The sequence below is a fragment of the Petaurus breviceps genome, unplaced genomic scaffold (genome assembly GCF_028583685.1).
Source record: "Petaurus breviceps papuanus isolate PSGF00001 unplaced genomic scaffold, PetGlider_PUasm1.0 38, whole genome shotgun sequence".
Taxonomy (NCBI): domain Eukaryota; kingdom Metazoa; phylum Chordata; class Mammalia; order Diprotodontia; family Petauridae; genus Petaurus; species Petaurus breviceps.
Window position 1 is genome coordinate 31,761,061 of NW_027186304.1, and position 13,808 is coordinate 31,774,868.

Below are 13,808 nucleotides of genomic sequence, written 5' to 3' on the forward strand. Positions count from 1 at the left end.
AGAATGGGAGCCCACAGGTCAGGGAATCATAAAAATTGATATAAAAGTTTCTGGATTCCATCAACACATTCCTCATTGATACTTTGTCTAACACATATGCTTAATAAGTGCCTGTAGACTGTTTGATTGACTGAGAAAAATAATACATTAAGTAAAGCAGCTGATATCTTTTGTGGTAATTGGGGACCATGGAGGCAAGTTGCTTATTTCTATTAAAGAATTTTGCTTGAATGCTTATAGAGAAGCCCCAAACAACTGTTTAAAATTAATTTCTCTGTAGAAAGAGCATATCTAAGCTTTAATATTTTTCCTTTGCCATTCCTTTACTAATCCCATTCCTTATGCTTAGAATGTCCTTTGTTCTTAATCCCTATTTCTACCCATTCTTTTTTTTTTATTTTTGGAGGGCAATTGCCCAAGGTCACACAGCTAGTTTTTTTGTGTTGTGTCTGAGGTTGGATTTGAACTCAGGTCCTCCTGACTCCAGGGCTGGTGTTCTATTCACTGTGCCACCTAGCCACCCCCCTACCCATTCTATAAGGCCCTACTCAAATGAAGCTTTCCTCTGTGAAGTCTTTGCAGATTTCTATCTCTCACAGCTAGGTAACACAGTGGATAAAATGCCAGGCCTTGAGATAAGAAGGCTCATCTCTCTGAGTTCAAATCTGGCCTCAGAAACTTACTAACTGTGTGACCCTGGGCAAATCACTGAACCCTGTTTGCCTCAGTTTCTTCATCTATAGAATGAACTGGAGAAGGAAATGGCAAACCATGCCAGCTGTCTTTGCCAAGAAAACCCCAAATGGGGTCACTAAGAGTATGAACTGAACTGAACAACTGAAAGTGATTGAACAACAACCCCTCACCTCGTTAGAAATTCTCTCTCCCTCCCTTGAACTCTCACCATTTTTTGAATCTCTCATGCACTTGTTGTTATTATTATGATTATATATTATTATAACTATATGAATTGTATTATAATTATATGAATTTGTGTCTCATCTCTTATGCTAGTCTGTAAACTTCTTGAGAGCAGAGATCAGATTTTACTACCCTCTATGTCCTTCTCAAGGTCTAATGCCTTACACAAGTAGGTGCTTAGTAAATGTTGCCAAGAAAACAAACTCCCACTGGGGCTAAATTATTTTCCAGTGGTTTGGTTTTTTCAGGCTGTTACTATAGGCATAGACAGCTTCCCTCTTTTTCTCACTTGAAAGTTGCCTGGAGCAAGCCGCAGTAAACAGATGTCCAGCTATTGGTCTTTCTGTTGCATTTGAGGTTGCATTCCATTTCCTCAATATTGGCTGGATGATTTATGATCCTCTCTTTGCTGCCTGCCATGAATGCTATAATGATGTCGGTGAAAGTGCAAATCTGACTGAGTTAAATTGCTGCATGTGGAAACCTGACCACATTTACAGGCTCCCAGATCTGTAGCCTGAGAGTGTCCCTGAAGGTGACAGTGTCTGCATAAGTAAATGAAATCAATTATTTTACATGATTAAAATGAATGCTAATGACAACCAGGAGAAATATATGGGTGTGGATATCTGTTTAACTCATTTAGTCTGTAGGACAACAATATGGTCTAGACTAGACCCAGAAATGCATCATGGTCCATTTATCCATCCCAGGATCTCTGTAGTATTCACAAGCTGAAAGCAGCTGTTTCTTGAAGAACAAGAACACCCTTAATTTTTAATGAAAGCTTCTGGTTAATGGCTTTCTTGTTTTCTTTAATTCACTTTTATGTTTATCTTTAGGCCTTCATTTGCATTTGGTTGTTTTCCTTTAATTATAACAACACTTGAAAAGAAATCTATGCATGGTAAATAGTACAGGATTGAGGAGAATAATGTAGTTATAGGAATAATTTGCTTGGTGGTCTTCTCCCTCCCATAAGATGCATTCATTCATTCGTTTATTCTTTCAACAAGTACTTATTGAGTGTCTTTGAAGTGTCTAGCACTGAGGAGGACTCCCAAAGAAATATAAGGATACATCCATAACTACAGGTGTCTTTATTCGAAGATTGGGAAGGAACTTAGAGGCAATCTAGCCCAACTCTTCTCCTTTATTTTACAGAGGAGGACATTGATGTTCAGAAAGGTAAGTATCTTGTTCAAGTTTCCTTAGGGAGTAAGCAGCAGATCTGGAGTTTGAACCAAGGTAACTAATATAAATTCAACATTCTATTCATTATACTACACTATTTATTGAACCATATCTTTAAAAAATACTTTATTTTAGAAATGTAATGAGTGTATCAAAACAGGCCAGCTATACCTTCCCCTCAGAGTTCTAGGGTATACTAAAGGATATAAAAGTGTCTCTTCTCAAATGTCTTTAAGTTATCTCTTCTCTCTCCAATTCCTTGAGCCCCTACTATTGTTAGCCCCCAAGGAGGGATTAGATTAGCATTTCAGTTCCATCTGACTACTTAATATCAATTAGCTTTTACAAATGTATATTTACTTTGAAATATAATAAGAACCAAAGTACAAAAGTTTCCCCTACCCAGCACCTCAGATGTATATTCTCCTTTTCCCAGACTGGTCTTTGGGGAGAGTGGATTCCAACTTTTTTGTTTGCTGCCTACAGCATTGGTTGCACCCAAGTTCATATCCAAAAGATACTGCTGCTGGATGAATCCATGTCCCAGATAATGGTGGGCTCTCCTGAAATTCATTCCTGAAAGTCACTTTTTGCTCATTGAAACATTGATGATGGGCGGGCTACAAAACTCAGCATGAACTTGGACTCTTGGAATCTATGAATCACTCAAAACTACTGTTTTGACCTTTTGAAACTCATGAAGCTAGAGCCTCTATATTAATCTCTTTCATCTAAAGTGGAGGCAAATGCTGAGACTGGTAAAGAACCAAAGCCTGTTTTCTTGGGGCTTCATGGCCTCAGAGACAAGAAAACCCAAGACCTCTTCTTGTATAGCATTGCTTTTCACCAGAGAGTGTCTGTGAAGAAAACAAATGAAGAGAGAGCATCTTAAGACAGTGGCTCTCAAAACTTTTTGGTCTCTGGACTTTTTTATGCTCCTAAAAATTATTGAGGACTCCAAAGAGCTTTTGTTTGTATTGGTTATATCTATTGATAATTGCCATATTCGAAATTAAAACTGATAAATGATAAAGATATCGATTCATTTAAAAATAACTACAATGAACCTATTTCATGTTAACATACTATATTTTTTCATTAAACATAACTTTTTTCCAAAATAAAAAACATTGGTGAGGATAGTGGCAAAGTTTAACATATTTTTAGCAAATCTCTTTAATGTCTAACTTAATAGGTGAATAATTGAATTTTCATATCTGCATTCAGTCTGCTGAAATATGTTATTTTGGTTGATGCATGTTAGGAAAATTCAGCCTCACAGGGTTATTTATTTGGAAAAGGAGAAGTATTTTAATAGGTCAATAATGCTTTAATATTCTTATGGAAATAGCTTTGACCTCAAAGATGTCTCAAAGGGGCCTTGGGGCCCTCCAGGGATTCTCAGACCACACTTTGAGAACTGCCGTACTAAGAGAAAAAGGCAAAGATCAATTAAGACCTTTTGAAGGTGATCTTCGTCCTGGTTATAGAATTTTACTAATCAAAAAGGCTTCTCCTAACCACGTGGTTAGCAGACTGGAACCAGAATATCTATGTTGCGTTGGTGTCTCCAAGGCACTTCCATTATATATTATCATGACTTTTTTCAGAAGCAAGATCCCTTCCCTCTTCCACCTCGAAAGTAACATCAGAGATGTTTTGTACCCATATCAGAGTTCTATTACAGAAATATAAAGAGAAATGTTGCCACCAAGGGAAATTTTTCCCTTACTCCATGGTTGGGATTTGGTTGAAGAATAATGAGACTGCTACAGGGGCAGAAAGGGGCCATGGTCAGGTTCAGAGAGAAAAAGGGCAATTGTGGTAGCAAGCATCTTCTTGCTTAGGGCCAGCTACTGAGTCTATTAACCCTGCTCTGTGATGAACTAGTTATGAATAGGAGTTTCCTTTTAGTAATAAGATGGCAAGAATTGAGAGTAGCACTGGTCATAGGAATGTTAACAAGGATCCCAAATTCCCTTCCCCATGGCATAAGTCTCAGGTTCAGAGTTTGTTCAGAGTTTATGTCTCTTCCAAAGACCAACCCTGTGAGAAGTATACATTGAGGTTAAGTGGACACCTTTTTTGTCTGCTTCTGGAGGGAGGAAGGGTGAAACTCTGAACTAAAACTCAAACTATACCTTTCCTAAAACTCCTAGGTTTCAAGCAACTGCTGAACTTTTGGAGACTTCTGAAGAATGATGAACTTGTAGCTTCTTGGTAGATGGTTAGTACGCATTTTTCTCTTATTAGCATGTGCTATTTATATACTGATTGATTTCATGATAAGAATAAGAATTTCATATAGTATCCAGGCATGTCTGACTACTTCTGGGGAATCCTGGTTCCATTGACCCAAGGTCACAAGACTGAAATACAGAAAGGAAGTGGAGTTTACTAGTAGGTGGGTCTACAGAGCAGAATTCTAATCGGGTAAATTCACATCCTCCTAGACAATCAGTTGGTATCACCTTGCAGAAAGAGGCAGAGCCAAAGGATGGAACATTCACTGACATTCTGGTAACTTTAGAGAGCTTGCACCGACTCAGTACTTCTACTCAACAAGGCCCATGCAAATGATCCATACGAGAGCAAGAATCCCTGAGACCCTGATTTGCAGAGCTGAAGGAGATTAGGTGAGTGACTATCAATGCCACCTTGTGGTTATATGTATTTCATAAACTATGAATACTATGTATAATATAGACACAGTAAATATGATATATAGTCACACATTTTTAATATATGATGTCTATGAAATATAGTAGAGGCACATAGTATGAAAAATGAAAGTTCACTTTAGTGATTGCATATTCCTCCTGTAAAACCTGGCCCCTGATTTCCAGGACTCATTATCTGTTTGGAGGGATAAGAATACAGACATAAAGCAGTTATGGAAACATAACTGTGAGTGAGAGGTGACCTTGTTCCAGAGAAGACTTGAGCTTAGTACCCGATTAAGTGCTCAAATGAATGGTACAGAAAAAAACACAATAGGAGCGCAGGGAAGAGGATGTTTCTACCTCTACCACATTGCTGGAATGTAGCCTCTCCTTCCTTTAAACAAAGCGCAATCTACCTGGTTTGGGCCTTTATCACCTCTCACCTGGACTATGGCAAAGGTCTCCTCTTTGCTCTCTTGGCCTCAAGGCTTTTCTTCTTCCATCTTAATCTCACCCAGCTGTCACAGTGATTTTCCTGAAGTCTATGTGCTTGACCCTGTCACTCCACTACTTGATAAACTTCAGGGGCTTCCTATTGCTGCAGAGGATAAAATATAAACTCAAATTTGGGGCGTTTAAATCCCTTGACAAATAGGCCTCAGCCTTTCTTTTTGGTTTTGTTATACAGTGTCTTACTCCCCTTCTCTTTCTCCATAATCATAGATGGGGAGTTTTGCTGTTTCTCATATGTGGCACTATTTCTATCTTGCTGCCTTTGCTTTAGTTGTTCCTTGTACCTGGAACACGTTCCTTCCTCATCTCCACCTTTTAGAACCCTTTCTATCTTCCTTCCTTCCTTTTTTTTTTTTTTGCTTTTTGGAGGGCAATTGGGGTTAAGTAACTTGCTCAAGGATACACAGCTATATTTTTTTTTTGTGTGGGTGTCAAGTGTCTGAGGCCAGAACCGAACTCCGGTCCTCCTGATTCTGGGGCCGGAGCTTTACTCACTGCACCACCTAGCCACCCCATCCCTTATTTCTTTCAAGACTTGGGTTAAAAAAACCACTCTCCACATGAAACTTTTTTTGATCTCATCAGGTGGGATCAGAAGGCTACTAGTAACTTCTCAAACTCTCTGGTACATAGTATTATATGTATAAATACTTATAAATTATATATATAGATATAAATTATATATATGCTTATCATCATAGGATCATAGCTATTAAGCTGGAGGGGACCTCAAGTACAACACTCTCATTTTACAGATGAGGAGATTGAGGACTAGGAATGTTAAGTGACTTGCCCCAGGTCACAGAAAAACTGTAAACTTAAATTTTTTTTTAACTTTATTTTTTCCAATTGTCTGTAAAACCAATTTTCACCTTTGATTCTTTACAATTTTGAGTTCCAAATTCTCTCCCACCCTCCTTCCCCTGACCCATCATTGAGGAGACAAGTAATTTGATAAAGGTTATATATGTATAGTCATGTGAAACATTTCTGTATTAGTCATGTTGTGAAAGAGAACACAGACAAAAAAATCCAAGAAAAATAGAGGAAGTAAAAAAAAAAAAAACCAAACAAACCAGTATGCTTCAATCTGAATTCAGATTCTATTGATTCTTCCTCTGGAAGAGGATAGAATTTTTCCTCATCGTACTTCAGAATTGTCTTGGATCTTTGTATTGGTGAGAATAGCTAATAGACTATAAACTTCTTGAAGTTAGAGACTTTTTCATTTTTGTCTCTGTATTCTCAGCATCTAGCATAGTGCTCAACACATAACTGTCACTTAATAAGTACTTGTTAATTTATATGCTTTTTTGAAGGGCAGTTGGGGTTAAGTGACTTGCCCAAGGTCACGTGACTAATTTTTGTGTTAAGTGTCCAAGGCCTGATTTGAACTCAGGTCCTCCTGACTCCAGGGCTGGTGCTCTATTCACTATGCCACCTAGCCTCCCCTTTGTTAATTTATATGAAACAAGGTTTCTGAGATGTGAATTGAGAGAATTAGAAAAAAAAAAGATCATACTTGTTATGCTCTACAGTTTTGTTTAGTTTTCTTAGTTACTTAGTTAACCAGACCAAGATCAGAAGCATCGATCTCAGCAGTTGCAAAGTTTTATTTTTATTGATTGATCAACTTTTTCCAAAACCAAAGTTTTTTTCCCCCTTAGCCAGATTTCCTTATTAGAAGGTTGTGAGATCAGTGAATCTGTGAGAAGGTGTTTTGGTCCCCTGGTGCTGGAAATGTGAGTTTTTTGAATGTACCTTAAAGTGCCCAACAGCTGAATTGGTGAAGGAGCAGTTCTCTGAGAAATGTTCTTTATTATTCTTTTAAGTCTTGTGCTCAAAGCCATGTAAGATAACAATAGGAGACAAAATAGACTGGACACAATTTCTTTCCTCATGCCAGGCACTGAAGGTTTCTTTTCTTTGGATTAAAATACAACTAGGCTTAAAAAGTACTTTTAAACCTAAAAATTGTTATTGATAATAAACTTACTATAATCAAGGTAATGATGTATGCTAATGATAACATATTTATTGTGTTTCATGGCAATTAGGCAAAAATGGCATGCAGTTCATATAAATAACTATAATTAGTATTATTTTCCACATTCACATAATCTTAGTGTTGGGAGGATAGCCTCTTGGCCATTTAAGCCAATGGCTATTTGATCGAGGATTTTGCCCCATCATATCAAAATTTTTTCAGGTTTTCTCTTTTCTGTTAGTTTTTTAGTACTTAAAAAGAGTCAGTGTCAATAGATTTCATCTTATGCCTTATATAGTTTAACCTCAGCTTTGCTTGTTTCTTCTCTTTCCCAAATATGCATCCATTAATATATATTATTATTAATATATTCTGAAAATTAATTAATATAGTCTATAAAAGGCAGAAGATTTGGATCCAGTTCTCTAACAGCTGGAGTTCACAATTTCTCTCCATTTTCCCCAAGTCCCTTCTGAATGACCTTGCCTAGGACTAAGTCTTATCTTCCCCATTGACCTTCTTGTCTTCTCTCTCTCATTTATATTCTCCCCAGTTGAAGGGTTTGAGCAACTGTCATCTGTTCTCTGGTTTGTATCTCCTCTCCCCATCTGGAAGGACCAGCCTGTAATAGCCCTGTAATTTGTGATTCTTTCATAGAGGGACTGGTACAGATCATATTGTCAAGGATACAGTTGTAGCTGACTTTGGGACAGATTCATTATCAACATCAGAACACATAACTGTCCACAGGGAACACAGAGAACACAGGAAAAACATACCTATAGACACACAGGGAAAAATATCCTGGGACACCTAAACCTCTGATAACCTTTGGAAAGGTATCAAAAACATTCATATCCAACAATTTCATATAGTAGATTTTCTTAGGCAGTGACTCTGATCTTCACACCAGATTTATGGGTGTTGGTGAATTCAAGGTCTGTCTGGAAATAGAACAAAGAAAGACAACTCCTAGTGGCATCAGCAGTTCACTTCAAGATGGCAGAAGACGCCCTCCCTGGTCTTGAGCCGTCATAGCATAGTCACTCACGGGCCGACTTTCTTCTCAAAGGGGTAAGTATAATTCATCTTCTATGTTCTTCAGGCATGGAATGACTGAAGATGCCTTCTACAGTTTGTATTCTATTCTCTTCCCCAGAAGTCTGACAAACAGAGGTGGCAAGATCTGGAGTTCACAGTACCATATACAGGACAAAGACTTGTCCTCTCTCAGAGACTCGGACTAGACTCTGAGGAATAAAACTGGTCCAAGAAATAAAGTTTTAAAATGTTATTAATATATTTTGTTTTTACATCATATTCATTTCCCAGCATATCCTTCTCCCATCCCTGATCCAGAGAACCATCTTTTATAACAAAGAATATAAAAGAGGGAGGAATGGAACAATTCAGCTAAATTAACCAACACATCAACCAAGTTAGATAGTACATATAATACTGGTCTTTCACATCTGTGAAAGGGGTGAACCTCTAAAAAAAAACCTCTAAAGGGTCATAGGCTCAGAGATTCAGAGCTGGGACAGACTTTGGAGGCCAACAGTTCCAACTACCTCATTTTACAGAAGAGGAAATTGAGCCCCAGAAAGCTACAGCAACTTGTCTAGAATCACACAGTTATTAAGTATCTGAGGCAAAAATTCAAACCTAGATCTTCCTGTCCACTGTGCCACCAATGATGAAGGTGCACTCTCATGTCTTTTCTTCCCAGTGAGCTTCATCATTATAATCACACAGCCTTCAGTTCTGATTTCTTTTTTGTTCTTGTTCTTTCTGTTTACCTTGGTGTAGCTGTTGCATATATAATTTTCTAGTTCTCCTTTACTTTTCATCACTTGACATGTTTTTTAGTATTCTTCATATTTGTCATTTCTTAAAACTATGTTTTCTTAGATTTCAGTGAGATGCTGTAGTAATAGATGGAAAGATGACCTCAGATCTAAGAAGTCCTGAGTAAAAATTCAACTTCTGACACATACTGAATTTTTGAAATCGTGTAACTACTCAGTGCTCTAGAAAACTGGTGTCAAACTCAAATAGAAGGGAGGGCCACTTTATATTTGTTTTGTTGTATTTTTAATTTATTTTGTTGTCCCCAATATAAATTTTATTTAATTTGTTGGGGGCAGCTAGGTGGCACAGTGAGCTAGGTGGCACATTTGAACTCATCTCCTTGAGTTCAAATCAGGTTTCAGACACTTACTAGCTATGTGACCCTGGGCAAGTCACTTAACACTGTTTGCCTCAGTTTCCTCCTTCTGTAAAATGATAAGGAAACGACAAGCCAGTCCAGTATCTTTGCTAAGAAAACCCCAAATGGAGTCACAAAGAGTTGGACATGACTGAAATGATTGAAGAACAGCAAAAATTTACTTTGTTAAATATTTCCCAATTATATTTTAATTTGGTTCAGTATCACTCACAGTGTTTTGGACCATGTATTTGACACCTTACAAGTTCAAAAGAGGGTGTTGATCTGTGTTGGTAAAAGATGTTTCCTCATTTGGGAGTTCCATATACCAATGATATCAAAGATCCAGATTTTCTAAGTTTTCATATTGTTCCTTACTTGGCAGCTAGGTGGCACCATAGAGCACAGAGGAACTGGGAAGACCTGAGTTCAAATCTAGCTTTGGTCACTAGCTGGGTGACTTTGGCAAGTCACTTAACTGCTGTTTGCCTCAGTTTCCTCATCTATAAAATGGAATAATAGTAGCATCTGCCTCCCAGGGTTGTTGTGAGGATCAAATGAAATAATAATTGTAAGGCACTTAGCTCAGAGTTTGGGACATAGGACATAGTAAGCACTATGCAGATGTTAAAGCAATTAGGTAGCGCAGTTTGAGTGCCAGACCTAGAGTCAGAAAGACTCCTTTTTGTGAGTTCAAAACCAGCCTCAGATAGTTCTAGCTGTGTGAACCTGGGCAAGTCACTGTGATAGTAATGGCATTTAAAGATTCTCCTGTATTGGCTTGGTTTTCAAATTGATTGTGTTAAAACCCAGAGCTTGTTAATCCCACCTGTGGGAATGATGGGGACCTGGGGTCTAGGTCGGACCAACTTGTGGAGCCAGTCTGTGAAGTTGTGATTTGTCCTTTCCAGCCCTTGAGTTCTGCCCCTTCCCCCTATCCCACATTCCATCTAGGCAACACCCTTCCGACACCTTTTGTTCTTACTTAATCTCTTGATTCCTTCCCAGGCCTGGTCCACACCCTCCTTTATCCTTGCCTTTTGTCTCCTTAAGACCTGGCCCAAATCTTATCTAAACTGTCTATTCACATGCTCCTCTTGGTCAGCTCTGACCTTTGTCTATGCACTGAGGCCCCTCCTGTCAGGTCAGCCCTGACAATGGCAGCCCTATCCTTTAAAGGTAAAAGCATGTACCCCTCTTACTGGCAGGTCCCCTAAAGGACTCTTGCCCGGTTCTCATGGAAGTGTAACAATAAACTTTCTCAACTCTAACTCCAAGCAAGGCTGAGCTGAATTCTTTCCAGACGCCCTGTTGAACCTATCGGGATCCCGTGTCCCCCCCCCCCCCCATCAGGATGAATTAATGATGTGAAAAGAAAGTCCTGAACTGGGAGGAGCTGGTGACATAAATTTGGAGAGACACAGGAGAGAGGCAGAAGAACTTTTTGGAAGCAGCACCCTCGTGGAGGCAGAGAGAGAGACTGAGAAGGATTGCTGAGGTCCACTTTGAATTGCCCTGGACTTTTGAGACCTGCCCCTGGAGCTGCCAAGGACTGAGGAGACATGGCTGTTTTGCTGGTACTTTGTCTGTCTGTTTTGATGTTGTTTTGCCAGATTTGTCCACTGGTGAAAGACAGTCCTGCTGTTGAAGAAGTCCTGGAACCTGGCTATTGGCTAAGAGCTCCTGAGGCTGTCCTGCAGACAGAGAGTGAATACTGTCCACTGGTGAAGGCCAGTGCTGTTGTTGCAGGGGTCTGGAAACCTTTCTGTTGGTTCCGAAGCCCTGAAGAAGGATTTTCTTGTTGTGTGTTTACAGAAATCCTGGGAGAGGGTTTTGCTAATGTTTTCAGGGGTCCTAGGACTGTTCTGCAGACAGAGGATGAATTAATGAAGAGACTGGCAATGTATCTTGTGGCCTTGCTAAGCTTTGTCTCCCCAGGAACAAAGATTGCTGAGAACTTGCCTCAGATCAAGATGAAGAAAAGACCTCCATTTGGGTATTAAGTGCTGTGCTTAAACTTGTTGTAACTCTGGGGTAGATTCAATTGTGATCCAGGGGTGGGGAACTTTTGACCTTTTTGTGTTCTATGATTGAACAAATGAATGTACTTTACTTATGATTGGAAACTAATCTCCATTTGAGAAGAGGGGCTTTGTGATGGACTAAATGAAGGTACAGCCTAGGGGTGGAGTAGTATTTAGAACAGGGACTTTGTAATTGATTGAATGATTGGAAGGTCCTGGGTGGGGTACTTGGAGATTATTTAATCACCCTTAGTAAATGCTGTATTTGGAATGATGTCATATTTTGATCTTCTCTGTTCTTAATTTGTCACTGAATAAAATGGAGAGCACCTATGCTGGTATTTTGAACCTTGGGAAGTTGCCTTTCCTTGGCATTACATTACAGCCACTTGCCTGTTTGCCTCAGTTTCCTCATCTGTAAAATGAACTAGAGAAGGAAATGGCAAATCACTCCAGGATCTTTGCTAAGCAAACCCCAAATGGGGTCACAGCCAGACATGACCAATAGCTGAACAACAAAAACCTAAATTTTAGTTATTATTATTGGAATTGTGCTTCTATTCTGGAGTGTGACAATTCAACAAGCATTTATTTAGTGGACTAGGTGCAAGGCACTCTTCTAGGGTCTGGGGATACAAAGACAAAATGGAAACTGTCCTTGCCTTCAAAGAACTTCTATTCTACTTTTTAGCCTGATCATTCCCCTTTGGCATTCTTTTCTCCCTCATTTTCTCCTATAACCTGGCAATGAAGATTGAATTTGGATTTTAGGCAGCCAGAGGAACAGGGTGTGATACTTGGCTGCCTTTCCTTGTGCTTCTTTGTGTTAGGGGATGGGGTGTTGCTAGGTATATGTACCCCTGGGGGACTTTATTTCTGCTACCAGGCACGTAGTTCTGACAGGGCTAAGTGACTAGGTTGTTTATTGCATTGATGAACAGTTATTCCCTTTCTCTTCTTAGGCAAAAGTCTTTTGGTCGTTTTTTTTTGCCCAGTGATTATTCTCTTTCCCCTCCTCCCCTCATGTAAAGGTAGAGATCTTTCACTGGGAAAGTGACCTCCTTCCTGAAGAAGGGATGCTTGGTAATCAAGTAGAGATAGTGATTAAATGCCAATCTATTCCACCAAGTACTTCTAGTTCGTGATAGCCTGTGTATTAGTTGTCTATGAATCAATATGAGTTGAAGTAGGCTTGTCACCTGGTTGACTCTGAGTGATTTTTTTTCCTGCCAGAGCACCTCTCAAAACCCAAATATTAAATTGCAGTGGGGCCAAGATCTGTATCTGTGGAGGGTCTATCTATCCTCATCAAGTTACGGATCCTGGACGCAATAGAGTATCTTTATTAGCCATTGTTCATGATGTAAATTCTGCTGTTTATTGCTGTTTTGCCAGTGACCTCCTGACTTCTTTGACCTTCCCCGTGTTTATCAGATGAATTTCATGTGCTTTTATTCCCTTTCTTCATGGTATTCCCAGATTGAAAATGCACACTGGCCTTCAGGTTTGTATATCTTCTTATGATTTCTCTTTTGTATTGTGTATATAGCCAATATATCTCTATCTATCGCTAGCTAGCCCAGGATCATAGGATTTAGAGTCAGAAGGGGGCTCTAGAAGTCTTTTCCTCCTTGCCCTCCGTACAGATGAGAAGACTGCAGTACAGAGAGGCAGTGACTTGCCTAAGGTCACACATAGTAAATGGCAAAGCTAGGTCTCTGAAATTTGATGCCAGCTTTTCTCTGCCCATTCCTTCCATCTCTGCCTGTGTTGTATTCTAATGTGTTTATGTTCTTCATTTCCAGGCCTGTGCCAATCTGTATCATTGCTTTAGTGTTTTATCTGAGAAAGTACTGTGAATATTAATATTATCAATGAAAGATATGAATTTACTTTCATAATTAGAACCTTAGGGGACAAAGCCTGGATTTAATGTGGGCCCTAGTGCTTAGGTATTTTCCAGCACACTGATTAGTACTGCCCTTTCAAGTGGAACCTAATTCAGGGTAACCTGTCAGAGGTCTTCTTTCCAGAAAATTCATCCGAATAATGTCATGTTGAAATCTGAGGTCTAAAGAAGGGGAGAGAAATATGCTACAATTAAACTTGCCTTATGAATTGAATTGAAGGTTGAGGCAGTGAATAATAAATATTTTGAAATAATTTTGAATATTTTATGCTTGATATATTTGTAATTAAAATAAATCCTGAAGGTAAATACATATTCTAATAAGATTATTTCCAAGTGGTGAAGTTACATTATTAAATATCTACAGGGCATAATGCTTATAAAGGAT

General features: G+C 38.9%; 1 long non-coding RNA gene across 1 annotated transcript; it reads left to right on the top strand.

Moving 5' to 3' along the window:
• The first annotated feature begins 4,169 nt into the window (after positions 1 to 4,169).
• LOC138170040 (uncharacterized) lies at positions 4,170 to 8,553 on the top strand. Its single transcript, XR_011170517.1, has 4 exons — positions 4,170 to 4,342; positions 4,569 to 4,751; positions 7,936 to 8,352; positions 8,438 to 8,553. It is a non-coding gene; the product is annotated as an uncharacterized lncRNA (long non-coding RNA).
• The last annotated feature ends 5,255 nt before the right edge of the window (positions 8,554 to 13,808 follow it).